Genomic DNA, 17,503 nt, shown 5'->3' on the forward strand with positions numbered 1-17,503 from the left:
GTGATGTTGTGCGCCACGGGCAGCGATGTGCCCGTGATGCACAACCGACGGGGGCGGATACGCTCGCTAGCGATCTCGCTAGTGAAATTGCAGCGTGTGAAGTACCCTTAAGTCTCATTTGGCTTCTCTCAATTCATTCTCAATTCCTCGTGCATCTAGTCATATATCACATACATGCGGTAAGGCTGAGTCATACTTGCGCGTATATCACTCGAGTCTCACATTGCACCACCGGGCATGGCCTGATGCTCTCCGGACAGGAGCGTCTCGGCTGAATAGAAATGTATGCAGCAGACCTGCTCCTGTCAGGAGAGTGTGCAGCTGTGCCGGGTGATGCAATGCGAGAGTCTCACAAGTGTGATTTCGGCCTAATGTGATCGATCACTCGCTCACACTGACAATACCAGGGAATAATGACAGCATGTGGATATACAGTTACTGCAGACATTTTGTGCCAAGTCTGGAAAACCTCTTTAAAGGGTTTCTCCAGACATATAATATTAATTCCCTCATCCTCAGGATAAGTGATTAATAGCAGATTAATGGGGTCCAACACATGGTAGCTCAACTGATCAGCAGTTATTAGCTCTGGCTGCAATGTGCAGCTCTACTCAATGTGTAGTGGCTGCTGCAGATTATCCCCTATTGAAAAGTGCAATAATTGCTGGCAATCAGTGGTTGTGCTGGGTATGTGACATCCACCAATTAAAAGCTCATAACCTATCCTAGGGATAGGTAATCTGCACAGTTTGCCTGGATAGATCGCTAAAGCTAAATACACACAACAGTGCTGTGGCACATAACAAGTACATAGGAACAAAGTCCCCTGACTAGTCTACACAAGGTTACAACATGATGATTTTCTCTATCAAACCTGAGTCGGAGCCAGGCTTTCCTTTACCAGGAGCACAGCCTGTAGACTTGTATCCCAATGTCAACTTGCCTCTAGTACCCAGGTTCAGGGCCACAAACCCTATCCGCCAACTAGAGCATGCTATGATTTTCCTATGGAAAAGTCATACCGAGTTGTATTGGGCTTTCCGTACCCCTATGTTCATGTGACGCCCTGGCCTATCAGGTCATCACAAGGGTGCCGTGCAATCTGCCCTTCTGCATGGTACCCGCTCCTCCTTGGTTACGGGTCCTGTTCCTTTGGTGTTGCTAAGAACAGGTATACACAAATCCTGAGGAACACTCTGCACCACACCCACCAAACAACCATTGTGCAGCCTGAGGGGAATAGGGCCGCCCAGATCGAGGGATGGTAGAAGGAGGGCCAGAAGTGTCAGGAGTAAAGGAAGGGAGATGAGTAGTGGAGAAGTGCCAGTGAGCAGTGACAGGAAAGGTCTGGCGTGGAAGGAGCTGGAACCCCTGTCGCAGGGGGTAGTGACAGGGGGCACGGTACTGCCACGGAAGGCAAACCGGCAGCCTTGTGCTACAACCGGGCAGGGGCCAGGGCATGACGGGGTACGCGGACCCTAGGCTGGGAAGTAGCTTCATGAAGCCCAGTAATTCACCCAACGGGAACGGAAAGTTCAGAAACCGCTCTCCACCCGCTCCAAAATCGGGGTACTAGCGCAATGGAGGGATAGGACTTCCCAAAACCGTCCAGAAAATCCCAAGCGTGAACCCTGAGAGCAAGCTCACTCTGCTAGCCACGCAGGTGAGCGGGACCCGAGTAGTTTTAAGCGAAAGGGATCCACTAAGTGTAAACACGGTGCCAAGGGACAAGGCTTCAGACCAACCAGCAACGCCAAAAGGGCACGGGCCCAACGTGTTAGGATTAAGGCTGCAGGGCCTTCAAGACTTTGGTTTACCTGGTGTCAGTGTCAGTGTCGCGGGCGGAGGAGGGGACGCTGCACTCTCCCTCTGCTCGGGTCCGGCTGCCGCTGCTGCTGCAGCCGCTGCTGCTCGGTGGCTCGAGCGATGTGCCGGATCCCGGGGACTCGAGCGGCGCTCCTCGCCCGTGAGTGAAAAGGGGGATTGGTTTTTGGGATTTATTGTCCGTGACGCCACCCACGGTTGTGGTGATTGTGTGGACACCACCGCTGCTCTGTATGGGGATCCCGGGAGCGGTGACAGGGAGCAGCTTTGTTGTTATTTCTCCCCTCCGTGGGTAGGGGATTGATTGTCCCGGGGTCCTGTGATGGGGTAGGGATGGATGGTAGGCCGGGTGCGGGGCCTGGTGAGATGCAGGGTCGCGGGGGCAGCGCTGTGCCGTACGGCACGGTGGTACTCACTCAGCCTGAGACGTTGACACAGTTCTCGGTAAAACACACGGCTGGAAAGACTGTTCCCACGGACAGCTGCTGTTGCTTTTCCCCGGTAGTTAACGGTGATTGTCTCTTTCCCTGCACCTAGTACTTCTGTTGGTTGCGATGGGTTCCCACCGGTAACCCGCTCCCCAACTTGGATATGGGCCGGAGGAGCCCCTCTTTGCCCGCAGGCACTGGCCCTGAGAAACTGGTGCCTTGGCGGTGGTGGTGTCTCTCTCATACGGTTGGACTGTTGCCTTCAATCGGGACTTAGTTGTTTAGAGACCCGGGGGTCCCCTTCACTGACAGATTTGGCAAATTCACGGCGACTCCTAGCCTTGCCGGGATCCGAAAGGCCCCTGCCAGTGGTGCTGGCTTCTCCTTGTGTACCGGTCCGGTACCGCAGGGCCACCACCCATCCACGGTCCTCACGGCAACTCCGATAGGCCACTCCTGCAGACGGTTACCGCCGTCTGCTAACCTTGCTGTCTCAGTCCGGGGCACACACCCGGACTCACTTCAGGCTGCTCTTTTACCACTTTCCTAGCTTCACTCTACCTCCTTTCACTTCCTCCTCCAAAACTTAACTGCCAGTTTTCCCTCCTCCAGGACTGTGAACTCCTTGGTGGGTGGAGACCAACCGCCTGGCTCCACCCCCTGGTGTGGACATCAGCCCCTGGGGAAGGCAACAAGGATTTCTGGTTTAGCTTAGGTGTACCTAACCGGGGTGTAGGGTGTGGTGATGTCATTACCTGTGACCCCTGGCTTGTCCAGGGCGTCACGTTCCCCCTTAGCAAAATGCAGACCGTCCGCGGGCTGCCCGTCCAACACCGGTTTTATTTTTCTTTTAAACTGTAAAAAGATAAAAACACATACAAGTATATTAACACCATCCCACAACGGGAGGCACTTTCCTTAAATGTTGCAAACGGTTTCAAACGGTTACGGCTTCCGCTCTCTCCCACCCAAGTAAGCTGGCCCTGATGCTGCCCCTAAGAAAACAGGCAGCACCCATTGACCCCAGTCCTGCACCAAGTTACCCGAGCGGGATCTGTTCTTTCCAGGGGACCCACGTCCATGGGGAGCCCCTGGAACCCCCAGAGGGTAGCCACCGGTTTCTGTGGTGGCTGGGCCCCAGCCTGCTCCACTGTGGGCCTTCCCTCCAATCTGCCTCTCCGGAGGCGGCAACGGTGGAAGCTGCAACAACAACATTATTATTTACATCCCACAAGTTTGTGGTTGCCCTGCACGTTCACGGGCTTGTTCATAAAGAGTTCCTTATGCAACTGTTTGAAGGGTCCCCACGGGGACAACGGTGCCGGCAACAACCGGTTCAATCAGTAGGCTAATCAGGTTAACTTCGGTTAATCATTTTCAAAAACTCTCAAAACTGCACACTGGTGGTCCCAATGGGGACGGTGACAACGGTGCTCCGCTGCCCTACTCAGAGTCCTCGGCATCACTTTGGGGAAGGGGCACGGTGCTCACACGGGCCTCCTGGCTGCCCCTCAGCTTCGCATCCAGCGCAAACCACCCCCTCTCCCCGCAGTGCCGGGTGTATTGTACAAGGTCCCCTGGCATCAGGTTGCGGCCTGGGTGTTCTTCTGGCAGGTGAACATTCACATCCCGCCGGGCTATGAACACTTCAGCCTCCAGGCCCGGTTCATAAATGAATCCATAGCCCCGGCGGACATCAAACCGCCTCACCTGCCCCTCGTACAGCGGGCCCCGGACACGAAAAGTTGCCTGACGGAGATTCTCTTTTTCCCGGATTGCGCGGGCCACCAACTCCGCCTTCTTCCTTTCCCTCTCCTCGATTTCCAGGGCCAACGGTACCAGCTCCCTGTCCCAGTACGGCGCTGCTGAGAGCTCCGGCGCACGGGTCGGGCCCCGTGAGACCTGTTGGACACTGCCCACTGTTAGTGATCTGGGCGGCAGGTCCCGCGGTGACTTGGCCTTGGACACCGCCTTGCAGCGGCAAACCGGCGCAACCTCAGCCGAGGTGTGGGGGATGGGCACAGGGGCTTTCCTCTGCTGGGCCTTCGGCACGGAGCGGGCTATCGGCTCCGGCTCGGGGAACTTCTCGGGGGACGCCTCTGGTTCCGGCTTCGGAGCTTTCCAAGGGAGCACCTCCGGTCGACCACGGGCTCCAGCTACAGGTCGGCCCGCCGGGGCGGGCATGCTGGGTATCGCTACTGGTTGCGGTGGCAGCGGGCCTAGTGACGGGGTCACGGCTTCTGGGACGGGTGGCGAGGGAGGCAGCAGGGTGAGAGGGTTTAGACCGGGTCCCGCAGCCGCGATGACCGGCCCTTCAAGGGCATCGGGGCGTGGGTCACTCACCCTCCCTTCCGCAGCTTCCTCCTCGCGTCTCCGCACGGCCGCTACGACCTCCGCCATGTCGGTCTCCCACTCCTCCATGAGGAGCTGCATTTTGACCTGCAGCCTCTGGTAGAGCTGCGCGGTCCGGATCTCCACCCATGCCGCGGTTCCAGGCGCGGGGGCTACGGTGCTTCGGGACGGCATCCACATGTTGCTCGCGGCCTCTCCCAGGAACAAGATGGCTGCAGAGTCCTGGCGTCCCTGCTTTTATAGCCGCGGCTACATGCGACCAGTCGCCATTTCGTCCCCCTTAGCCTCTTTTCGGCTCCTCCTCTATTGGGGTGGGGTTTTGGCCTTCGCGCCTCCACTACTCGAGGAGACGCTCGAGCGGGAACTTTTCGCGCCAAAGATGGCGGCTTCTGAAATTTTCTGGCCGGACACCTCCGGCGGTAACAAGGCGCACCTCTACCCAACGGCAGAGTGGTAAGATCCTGTTCGTGACGCCAAGTTGTCGCGGGCGGAGGAGGGGACGCTGCGCTCTCCCACTGCTCGGGTCCGGCTGCCGCTGCTGCTGCGGCCGCTGCTGCTCGGTGGCTCGAGCGATGTGCCGGATCCCGGGGACTCGAGCGGCGCTCCTCGCCCATGAGTGAAAAGGGGGATTGGTTTTGGGGATTTATTGTCCGTGACGCCACCCACGGTTGTGGTGATTGTGTGGACACCACCGCTGCTCTGTATGGGGATCCCGGGAGCGGTGACAGGGAGCAGCTTTGTTGTTATTTCTCCCCTCCGTGGGTAGGGGATTGATTGTCCCGGGGTCCTGTGATGGGGTAGGGATGGATGGTAGGCCGGGTGCGGGGCCTGGTGAGATGCAGGGTCGCGGGGGCAGCGCTGTGCCGTACGGCACGGTGGTACTCACTCAGCCTGAGACGTTGACACAGTTCTCGGTAAAACACACGGCTGGAAAGACTGTTCCCACGGACAGCTGCTGTTGCTTTTCCCCGGTAGTTAACGGTGATTGTCTCTTTCCCTGCACCTAGTACTTCTGTTGGTTGCGATGGGTTCCCACCGGTAACCCGCTCCCCAACTTGGATATGGGCCGGAGGAGCCCCTCTTTGCCCGCAGGCGCTGGTCCTGAGAAACTGGTGCCTTGGCGGTGGCGGTGTCTCTCTCATACGGTTGGACTGTTGCCTTCAATCGGGACTTAGTTGTTTAGAGACCCGGGGGTCCCCTTCACTGACAGATTTGGCAAATTCACGGCGACTCCTAGCCTTGCCGGGATCCGAAAGGCCCCTGCCAGTGGTGCTGGCTTCTCCTTGTGTACCGGTCCGGTACCGCCGGGCCACCACCCGTCCACAGTCCTCACGGCAACTCCAATAGGCCACTCCTGCAGACGGTCATCGCCGTCTGCTAACCTTGCTGTCTCAGTCCGGGGCACACACCCGGACTCACTTCGGGCTGCTCTTTTACCACTTTCCTAGCTTCACTCTACCTCCTTTCACTTCCTCCTCCAAAACTTAACTGCCAGTTTTCCCTCCTCCAGGACTGTGAACTCCTTGGTGGGTGGAGACCAACCGCCTGGCTCCACCCCCTGGTGTGGACATCAGCCCCTGGGGAAGGCAACAAGGATTTCTGGTTTAGCTTAGGTGTACCTAACCGGGGTGTAGGGTGTGGTGATGTCATTACCTGTGACCCCTGGCTTGTCCAGGGCATCACATCAGCATCTCTGGACTGTGTGAGTACCTTGTGCCCCTTTGCTCCCAACGGGTCCCCAGCCTGCCAGCACCGAGCCCCGGGACACCTTCCCCTGCCCACGGAGGGGTTAACATCAATAGCTGCTGGGCGCTGCCCTCTCCCCTAAACGCACCAGCGGTGGTATCCCAATTTTTACCACGAACCGTGGGTGGCATCACAAACATTATCAAATCCACCCTTTCTAACCGCCATTTGTTTTCGGGAGGCCGCGCGACCCTGCCTTGGGTCCGAAGACCCCTCGAACCTCTGCGAATCCGGATCCGAGCAGCCCGTCGGCTGTCGCGGGGGCGGTACATTCATATACCCCACTCCCTTTATACCCAGCCTCCCAGACATATGCTCCACTAGCACCGCTGAGCTAGACCACTGCGTAATGCAAAAAAAAAGTTACCTGACCCTGCATGAAATATAGACGTACACTAAGGCCCCATTCAGAGCTATTGGTACCTTCACAGTATTATACTTTAAACAAATCCTATATGTTGTATGAATCATTAAAATAACATTTGTTTTTAATCTTCTCTACCTTTAAAAGTGAGTTTTCTATACTTTTCTAGGCTGAAAATCTATGATATCTTATAATTTGGCGCTTAATAAGCCCCATTAAAGAAATTATACTGTATAAATTCAACCTTAAAAATCTTGGTAATTATTAAATATTGGTTACAATAATAAAGCTATTTCTTGGCTATTGGCAGGTACAAAGAATGCAAAGTCATTTCCAAGCATAAAAATATCAAGGGGGTGAGCTTAAAATCCAGGAGTTGTCTCTTGAGAAGTTAGCAGCTGTACATGAATTACAGTGCTTGGCTCATTGTTACAACTTCTTTCCATGTGCTGTATAAAACCATGAATTAAAGCCGGTAGCCATTAAAAATGTCAAGTGCTACAGTTGAGGACCAATCCAGTGAAAAGGCCCCTGTGCAAAACAGTAAATGGGCTTTTTGCAGTAAAAAAAAACCTCATCAAAATGCACAATCCCTCTTACTTTGGGGGTAGAAATGGGCCCTCTTACTTCTTGGGCCCTGTGCGGCTACCCGTGCTGCACCAGTGATATGTACGCCCATGATCCAGTCCATGTATCACATGGTGAGCCATTTATTTTTAGTAGCCTTTGTATCCGTGGTGGACATCGCAGTGGAAATATATGTCAGGTTCCGTATCTCTGGCAATGGCAGCTGATTGTGCCAGTTTCCGAAGATAGACCGGCAGGATTTATAAGTTCATTGTCTTAAAAAGGTTGTTCTCTACTTTTACATTGATGAGCTATCCCTAGGGGCACTTTGCACACTACGACATCACAGGTGCGATGACGGTGGGGTCAAATTGAAAGTGACGCACATCCGGCGTCGCTCTCGATATCGTAGTGTGTAAATCCTTTTTGATACGATTAACGAGCGCAAAAGCTTCGAAATCTTATCATCGGTGTAGCGTCGGTCATTTCCATAATTTCGGATGACCGATGTTACGATGTTGTTCCTCGTTCCTGCGGCAGCACACATCGCTGTGTGTGAAGCCGCAGGAGCGAGGAACATCTCCTACCTGCGTCCTGCGGCTCACGCCGGCTATGCGGAAGGACAGAGGTGGGCAGGATGTTTACATCCTGCTCATCTCCGCCCCTCCGCTTCTATTGGCCGCCTGCCGTGTAACGCCGCTATGACGCCGCACGACCCGCCCCCTTAATAAGGAGGCGGGTCACCGGCCAGAGCGACGTCACAGGGCAGGTAATTGCATGTGAAGCTGCCGTAGTTATAATGTTCGCTACGGCAGCTATCACAAGATATCGCAGATGCGACGGGGGAGGGGACTATCGTGCATTGGCTTGCGATGTCGTAGTGTGCAAAATGCCCCTTAGGATAGGTCATCAATGTTTGATCAACTGGGGTCCGACCCAGCATACCCGCCAATCAGTTGTTCTCGGTCCCGGTGGTGGCAGCATGCAGTCGGAAATGCTCAGTTCTGGACCTGCTCAATTTTCTGACTGTGCCCGCAGCCAGGTACTGCACATCCGCCTTCCATTCAGATCAATAGGGGGGGGGATGTGCAGTGCCCGGCTGTGGCCACTATCATAAGACGGAGTAGCTTGGAAACTGAGAATTTTTAGTTGTCTGCTGCCTCCGCCGGGATGGAGAACTGCTCATCGGCGGGGGTGCGGGGTCAGACTCCGGCCAATCAAACATTGATGACCTATCCTAAGGATAAGCCATCAATGTAAAAATAGAGGACAACCCCTTTAAGGTTTAAAGAAGACACAATTCCAATGAGTTCAACCTAACATGTTGATTCAGAAAAAGGCAAAAATTACATGATGCAGATGCTAAATGCCCCATATCGACTACAGCTATGGCTATCAGACTAACCTCTCAGAGACTTATGCCGGCGTCACACGGTACGATATATCGGGCGATATGTCGTCGGGGTCACGTTGTTAGTGACGCACATCCGGCATCGTTTGACATATCGTACCGTGTGACACCGCCGAACAACTGTAAACGAGCAAAAATACTCACCTTATTGTTGCTCGTTGACACGTCGTTCATTTTCAAAATGTCGGTTCTCCTTCTGCGCGCCGGTTGTTCATCGTTCCCGTGGCAGCACACATCGCTCCGTGTGACACCTCGGCAATGACGAACACAGCTTACTTGTGTCCCGCCGGCAATGCGGAAGGAAGGAGATGGGCGTGATGTTTACGTCCCGCTCATCTCCGCCCCTCCGCTTCTATTGGCCAGCCGCTGTGTGACGTCGCTGTGACACCGAACATCCCTCCCCCTTCAGGAAGAGGATGTTCACCGCCCACAGCGATGTCGTCCGGGAGGTAAGTGCGTGTGACAGGGGGTTTAACGACTTTGTGCAACACGGGCAACTAATTGCCCGTGACGTACAAACGACAGGGGCGGGTACGATCGCTCGTGCGATCGCACGATAGATCGTCCCGTGTGATGCCGGCATTAAATGAGGGGCGTACAATGTATCAGGGTGCTACAGGGAACTGCATCCTGTACTCCAGGGTGTAGGGCCTAGCCCCCGTGGTTCCAGGTTCACATGAACCAGTGTCACTGACATCCGCACTACAAATCCCAACCACACCTCACACCAGGGCTGGACAAACACACCAGTGGGTTGGTAAAGTTGGAGCACGGCCTAGGGGTCAGGCAGACTGGTGGGAGGGAGGAAGTCAGTTTGGAGTGAGTGAAGTAGTAGCCCTCAGAGAGTGAGGAGCAGGGGAGTTGGAGCTCCCAGGGAGGCAACAAGTTGGGTCACAAACGGTGGTCCGAGACCACAGGAGTCGGGGACCAGTATTAGGAACACTGGACAGGAGTGTAACAGACGCAGTCTAGGAGGACTGTTGGCACCAGAAAGCCTAGCCACATTACCGGTACCGAGCAAGGCAGGGTACAGGACCCTAGATCGGGGAGTTGCTTCAAGCAACCGGATAATTAACCTGTGGAGGATAGTCTCTTTATGAACTTTCCCCAATAGCTCATAGAATGGAGGCATCAGCACAATGTGGGGGATAGGGTTCTCCAAAATACACAACCCACTGAAATCCCAAGTGCCAGCCACTAAAAGCACAGCTGCCATGCACACGGGTAATGGAGCCCCGAAAGCTTCAAGCCAAGGGGCCACAACAGTAAAACAATTTGTGCATGGAGGCAGGACTCAGGACTTACCAAGTGACACTGGTGGGAGCGGGACCTGGACGGGCTCCCCCCGTAGAGACTGCGGTGCCTGGAGACTTTGGTTTACCATCTGTGTGAGTGTCTGCTTAATCCACCTGATCCAACACCACGACTACCGCAGTGAGTAATTCTGCCCCCTGCACTCTGCTTCCCAAGGCCAAGCAAGCTACCCGTTCACCAAATCCACACTATCCGGGGCCTTCCCTACCTGCAGAGGGACCGACACCTGGCTGCCCCACACCATCTGCCCCGTTACTCCCATTGGCAGCGGCGGTACTCTCCTTTACCGCAACCCTTACATTTGAAGTGGCCGCAAGCCCCCAGGTCCGGAGACCCTAGAGCCACAGCAACCCCAGATCCAAGCAGTTCAACTGCTGCTGGGGCGGCACATACAACCTTTCTTGGTCTAAGGATCGTGTCGCGGGCGGGGAGTACGCCACTGCGCTCGCTCGCTAACGCTCGGGTTCGGCACTGCTGCGATGGCTGCTCGGTGGCTCGAGAGGTGGGCCGGATCCGGGGACTCGAGTGGCGCTCCTCGCCCGTGAGTGAAAGGGGTGGTTGGTTTGGGGGATTTAGTCCGTGACGCCACCCACGGGTTGTGGTGAGTTTGGGCACCACCGCTGCTGGTGACGAGGATCCCGGGAGCGATGGTGGGGAGCAGCTGGGATGTTGTTTTCCCCCTCCGTGGGTAGGGGTTGGTGGTCCTGGGGCCCGGTGAGGTGACGGGGAGGCAGGGTTGGCAAGGTGCAGGGTCGCCTGGACTGCGCAGTGCGGTGCCGGATGGCATGGTTGTACTCACTCAGCCACAAATGTACGCAAAGTCTCTGGTAAACCAAACGGCTGGATGGACGGGTCCTGCAGCCGGCTGCTGTGGTTTCTCCCAGACGGTTGGTGGTGGCTGCCTTTCCCTGCACCTTTGTGTATGTTCGGTCCCGATGGCTTCCCAACGGTAACCCGCTCCCCAGTGTGTATATGTGCCGGAGGAGCCCTTTTGCCCGCTGGCTCTGGCCCTTGGAACTCTAGCTGTAGCGGTAGCTGTATTTCCTTCTACTGGTCAGACGGTTGCCTTCTATCGGGTCTTGGCTGTTAGGAAACCCCTGGGGTTCCGGTCACTGACGGATTTGACCTCTTAACGGCGACTCCAAGCCTGGTCGGGGTCCGCAGGCCCTGCCGGTGTGTGTTGGCTTCACTTCGCTCCCCGATTCGGTACCGGCAGGCCACCGCCCGACCCCGGTCCTACGGTTCCGCGTTGATTTGCCTCTCCTGCAGACGGCCACCACCGTCTGCCAACCTTGCTCTTAGTGCCCGGGCCACACACCCGGACACGGTTAGTTTACTCCTTCTCACTCCTTCACTCCTCTCTCTTGCACTTCCCTAACTGATCTCTCTTCCTTTTCCCGCCTCCAGGACTGTGAACTCCTCAGTGGGTGGGGCCAACTGCCTGGCTCCATTCCACCTGGTGTGGACATCATCCCCTGGAGGGAGGCAACAAGGATTTTGTGTCTGGCTGATGTGCCTTTATAAAAAGATAAAGAACCCCGGCACACAGTATGGAAGGAGGATAAACAGTCAATGGTTTTTGTAGTATGTTCGAGTTTTATTCAAAAGAAGTTTTCACAACAATTGGAAGTTGCAATACAGTCCTTTCACAACAACAAGGAGTTGCAATACAGTCCGACGTTTCGGCTCTTAAATGAGCCTTCACTAGGGACATAAAGGTACCGTACTGATGTTGTACAGAGTGGGTCCTGTGCACAACACTAGGAGATGAGAAACTGGAGAATTCAATAGATTAAGGGTCCTCGTGGCTCCAAGTGAAAGGAATATAGTAGCTGGATGTAGGTGAGTGCTACATCCAGCACTCAATCACCTTGTGCTGCCTTGTGCTACAACCGGACAGGGGCCAGGGCACGATGGGGTACGCGGACACTAGGCTGGGAAGAAGCTTCCCCCAGCCCAGTAATTCGGTAAGACGGAAACGGAGTCTTCAGGAACCGTTCCCCACCCGCTCTAGAATCGGGGTACTAGCGCAACGAGGGGGATAGGACTTCGCACAACCATCCAGAAAATCCCAAGCGTGAACCCTGAGAGCAAGTTCACCCTGCAGCACACGAGTAGTTTTAAGCGAAAGGGATCCATACGAAGGGCACACAGTGCCAAGGGACAGGGCTTCAGACCAACCAGCAACACCAAAGGGGCACGGACCCAGCATGCTCGACCAACAGATACGGAGCATTCAAGAGTTTGGTTTACCTGGTGTCAGCATCAGTGACTTTGGACTGTGTGAGTACCCATATTCCTTCACCCCCGATGGGTTCCCCACTCCATCCATCAACGAGTCCCGGGACACCACTCCCCCTGCCCACGGAGGGGTTAATATCTCGAGCTGCCAAGCCATCGTTCCCGGGCTCTCCCCCCAAACGTCAGCGGTGGTCCCTCATGTTACCACACACCGTGGGTGGCGTCATGAACATTATCCCATTGACGACCCAAAACATCCCCCCTTTTTATTCCGGGTAGCCGCGCGACCCCGCCTCGGATCCGGAGACCCCTCGAGCCACTGTGGATCCGGGTCCGAGCAGCCCATCGGCTGTTGCGGGGGCGGCACACCTGACATACAGAAGAAACAAGTGCATGATGGGATTTTTTTTACACGCAAATTTGGTCAGTGAAAAAAAAATGGCTCATCTGCAAGACCCCACTGAATAACATGGCTCCGTGTGCTGTCAATGTTAGGTCTGGTTTTTCACATACAGCACTCAGCCGAAAATACACTGGTGTGATCCCGGCCTAATGAAGGGCTCATTCACACGTCAATGAGTCTTCACGTGCACAGTAAGATTCTGTGTTCCATCAGTTCGGTCAGTGACAATTTTTGTTATCAGATATGTCAGAGTTTCATCAGTTTTTCTCGGATAAAAAAAAAAACAAAAAACGTTAGGAGGTTTCTCTTATCAAATACTCATTAAAAAACGGACAGCAGAGAGCTGGCATCTGAGCGCTTCCAATTTCTTCATGGACCCATTGACTTGCATTATTTGGATCAGAATCTGACAACGCTCTGTGATTTTGTGTGAACCACTAAGGGCACTTTCACACTTGCGTTGTGCGTCATCCGTTACAATGCCTTGTGTGATGCATGTGATGGATGCCTTGCAAATAGTGTCATAATAAAGGCAACGGATTCCTGTGAAATAACATGTTACGTTAAGTTTTCTAGCCGCGAGAGAGAGAGAGCCCCCATCATCACCGCACACGCAACAACTACTGCACTCATCATCATCATACACATCCCGGCACTACAGCCCCCATCATGACCACCGCACACACAGCAGCACTACCACCCCCATCATCACCGCACACACCCCAGCACTACAGCCCCCATCATCACCGCACACGCCCCGGCACTACCGCACCCATCATCACCGCACACACCCAGGCATTACCTCAGTGACATTCCCGCTGACAGCGTGACTCCCTTCAGCTTCTGCCTGGAGCTCACAGGAGCGGCGATGTTCTACTGCTGCTCCTGTCAGCTTCATGTAGCAGAGCTGGATGCATCGCGGGACCTTGTGTGGATTACGTCGCACCTGGAGGGGTATTTGGGGATTTTAATAAAGTGGTGAAAGAGGGTGTTTTTTGTCTTTATTCCAAATAAAGTATTTTTCCGGGTGTATGTGTTTATTTACTTTCACTTACAGGTTAATCATGGAATGTGTCTCATAGACGCCTGCCATGATTAACCTAGGACTTAGTAGCAGCTATGGGCTGCCATTAACTCCTTATTACCTCGATTGCCACCGCACCAGGGCAATTCAGGATGGGTCGGGTAGAGTCCCAGAACTGTCGCATCTAATGGATGCGGCAATTCCGGGTGGCTGCTGGCTGATATCTTTAGGCTGGGGGGCTCCCCATAACGTGGGGCTCCCCATCCTGAGAATACCAGCCTTCAGCTGTGTGGCTTTATCTTGGCTGGTATCAAAATTAGGGGGGACCGCATACCGTTTTTTTTCAATTATTTATTTATTTATTGTACTGCACGATATAGACCCACCCACCGGCGGCTGTGATTGGTTGCAGTGAGACAGCTATCACTCAGCGTGGTGGTGTGTCTGACTGCAACCAATCATAGGCGCCGGTGGGCGGGGAAAGCAGTGAATACTAGATGGAATAATGAGCGGCCGGCATTTTCAAATGCAGGAGAAGCTGCCAGAGGAGTGTGACAGCTGTGCAGCGCCGCGCGCGGTGATCGGTGAGTATGAGAGAGGGGGTGAGAGGGGGGAGAGAGACCAGGAGTGATTTTAAATGATTTAGATCGTTCTGCTGGACATGCTGAGCATGCGCAGTAGAACGTGATGGAATCAGTCAGCGGATTCCGCCGCTTAGTGCATTGCGGCGGAATACGCCCCCATAGACAATCATTAGACACCTTGGCGGATTCTAACTGAATCCGTCAAGGTGCGTTATTTTAATGACCTAAAAAACGCTACATGCAGCGTTCCCTCCGCCTGACGCTGCGTCAAAATAACGACTCAGCGTCATCCAGCGGATGCAATGCAGACACTTGTGTTACAGTGCGTCGTCAATACAAGTCTATGGAGAATAGTGCAGTGCGTTAACGGACTGCGCTATTCTCCATAGCGGCAGATTGCACTGAACGCAAGTGTGAAAGTGCTCTAAGTCTTCACAAATACACGGACCTGTTATCAGCCCCATAGACTCTCATAGGTACAGGTTCTATCTGTGATCAGCTCCATAGACTCTCATAGGTATGGGCTCTATCTGTGATCGGCCCCATAGACTCTCATAAGTACGGGCTCTATCTGATCGACCCCATAGACTCTCATAGGTACGGGCTCTATCTCTGATCGGCCCCATAGACACTCATAGGTACGAGCTCTATTGGTGAGAAACACGGATAAAACTTGTATGAGAAAAACAGACATCAGAATGACGCCTCAGAGAGACATCAATGAGCACAAAAGCCGGGTCTGTACAATGAGGATCTGTGTAATGTCTAATGCTGTCCCCACTTATTGCGCTGCACACCTAGCACATGCCCTATACAGACCACCATCCACATGATGAGGTCTAATAACACACGGATAAACCTGCAAGGGTAAATTTACATGCGAGGTATAGACTAGGAAACAAATGATGAGTCTCGTATTGACCATTTCACTGACATCACGATGACAGTACAGCAGCCAATCAGTGAGCTCAGCAGCTGTGAGCGGGGTAGTCGGTTTACACTGACAAAGCTGCAGAGCTCACTGATTGGCTCCTGCACTGTCATCGTGATGTCAGTGAAATGGTCAATGCCAGACACCAGCCGCAGAGAATGGCCAGTAGACCTAGGGATGGTGAGTACAGCACAGTTTGATTTTTTTTTACACTGAAGTGCACTCTTGGACGAAGCTTAACTGAAAGTGAAAAAACCCTTCAAGGTTTTCATGGGGTCACTATGACTGGTGGCATTGTCCTATGGTTACAGTTCAGTACAGTGTCAGGAAGGAGCACCGTGCAGCCAGGCCGACGTCAGCATACAGTGGCAGGGCAGTGTCACAGACCTGCACATCCCTAAACTCTCCCTTCCCCACTATCAGGTCTGGACACAGGTCAGGGTCACACTATTCCTGACTTTCAGGACCCTAAAGCCCTTTGCACTGCACATGGAGGGGGATTCTATCAGATATGAAATAGAGAACAAAACAGAATTTCTGTGTTCACAGGAAACAATTGTGACGCCCTGGACCCCAGGGGTCACAGGTAACAACACCCATCACACCACATACACACCCCCATCCCTTGTGAGGACACACCCGTCACCCGAAAGGGAGACCTGATGCCTCCCTCAGGGCCAGAAGGGCACACCAGGTGGGCGGAATCAGGCGGAAAGGCACGTCCACCGAGGAGACTACTGTCCTGAGGCAGAAAATACAAACAGTTAGTCAGTTAGGAGTTGTGAGTTAGTAGTAGTTGGTAGGGAGTGGAGAGTGACAGGAGGAGGAAGGAGAGAAGCTGTCTGGGACCCGGGTTGGAGCCTGGGATCCCCGAAACTTCAGGCAGGCAAATGGTGGTGGCCGCCTGCAGGAGTACCGGTATAGCGACCGGCGGAACCATAGGGACCGGGCCAGGGTTGGAGCCCGCCGGACCTGAACTGGGGAGTCAACAGCTAATCGGAGCACCAGCAACTGGGTACTCAGACCCCGTCCTAGCTTAGAAGCCACTGACTTTAGGCAAATTCACTGATTGCAGTCTGGACCTCACGGGTTCATCCTCACCCAAAGTCCCGAAAGAAGGCAACAGCCCACCGATACCGGGTGAGAGCCACCGCCAAGGGCCAAACATCCGACGGGCCAGCGCCTGCGGGCAACCAAGGGCTCTTCCGGCAGCTAAATGCCGGGGAGAGGGCTACCACTGCCCAGGCAGGGGAGCCAAAAATCACAACAGAAGGTGCAAGGGAAAGGGGCCACCATCAGCCTCACATGGGACACAAGCAGCCGGCTGCGGGACCCGACCATACCCGAACTTTGGTTTACCAGTGACTCCGAGTGTGAATTAATAGTGAGTACACCAGTGCCATCCGGGCACAACACCGCACTGCAGCACGGCACCCTGCACCCTGACATCATCGCCCGTCCCACCGGGCCCCGGGACACACTGCCCCTACCCACGGAGGGGCTAACATCCAGGCTGCGCCCTCAACATCGAACCCGGGAGCTCCCTTCACTCCCACCGCAGCGGTGGTGCATCCCGTCACCACGACCCGTGGGTGGCGTCACGACCCGTCCAACGACAACGCGGCCCCCGGCTGCGAATCTCGTCCCACACCACCACCCCACTGCCTCCCCTTAACAGAGCGACGTGGCCCCCGGTCCGGAGGCGCTCGAGCCACCGACAACCCGAGCCCGGACCTCGAGCGGCTCGGAGCGGCCGAGCCCTTTCAGGGCAGTACAGAATCACCTCCCCAGAGAAGTGCTGTCTTGAGTTTCCACTCACCAGAAGCACAGCCTGCAGTGTCTGTACAGAGCTGCCATCCTCACACTCTTCTATCTGGCAACAGCACATATCACTGATCTGAAGATGCTGACTTGAGGATCAGAGCTTCCTCCTCTTCAGTGCTGCCTTCATGCTCCTGGCAGATTCCTGAGTGAGTCGAGCAATCTGCATTTTGATTGGTGAAGCCTTCCACAGCAGCCCTCTGCTGACTGCTGATTCACCTATCAGCGCTTTCCTTTCATTTTCTTCTGCTCTCACAGCAGCCTTATCTCTGTGCCCTCACAACACCCCGCCCCCTCCATCAAATGCCGGATTTACTACTTTACCCTGCTCTACTCCCGCTTAGTTAAAGAGTCGCAGAAGCTACAGGTGGGCCCCTCTGAGCACGGGGCCCAAGTCAACCGCCCCCTCTGCCCCCCTGGTAGCTACGCTACTGCTTTGCACTGATGAAGGGCAATAACCCAAAAACACTGTGTCTGTAAATTGAGGTTGTGA

The 17,503-nt window shown here is 54.5% G+C and overlaps 1 protein-coding gene across 1 annotated transcript in view; it reads right to left on the reverse strand.

Annotated features, from left to right (window-relative positions):
* The window catches only part of STAT6 (signal transducer and activator of transcription 6), a 311,161-nt gene extending 294,052 nt beyond the window's left edge, over window positions 1-17,109 (reverse strand). Inside the window, exon 1 of the mRNA XM_075337059.1 lies at window positions 17,009-17,109. The gene's annotated coding sequence lies outside the window, so the exon portion shown is untranslated. The remainder of the gene's footprint in view (window positions 1-17,008) is intronic.
* Between the last annotated feature and the right edge of the window lie 394 nt (window positions 17,110-17,503).

The sequence above is a fragment of the Anomaloglossus baeobatrachus genome, chromosome 2, assembly GCF_048569485.1.
Source record: "Anomaloglossus baeobatrachus isolate aAnoBae1 chromosome 2, aAnoBae1.hap1, whole genome shotgun sequence".
NCBI classification, from domain to species: Eukaryota; Metazoa; Chordata; class Amphibia; order Anura; family Aromobatidae; genus Anomaloglossus; species Anomaloglossus baeobatrachus.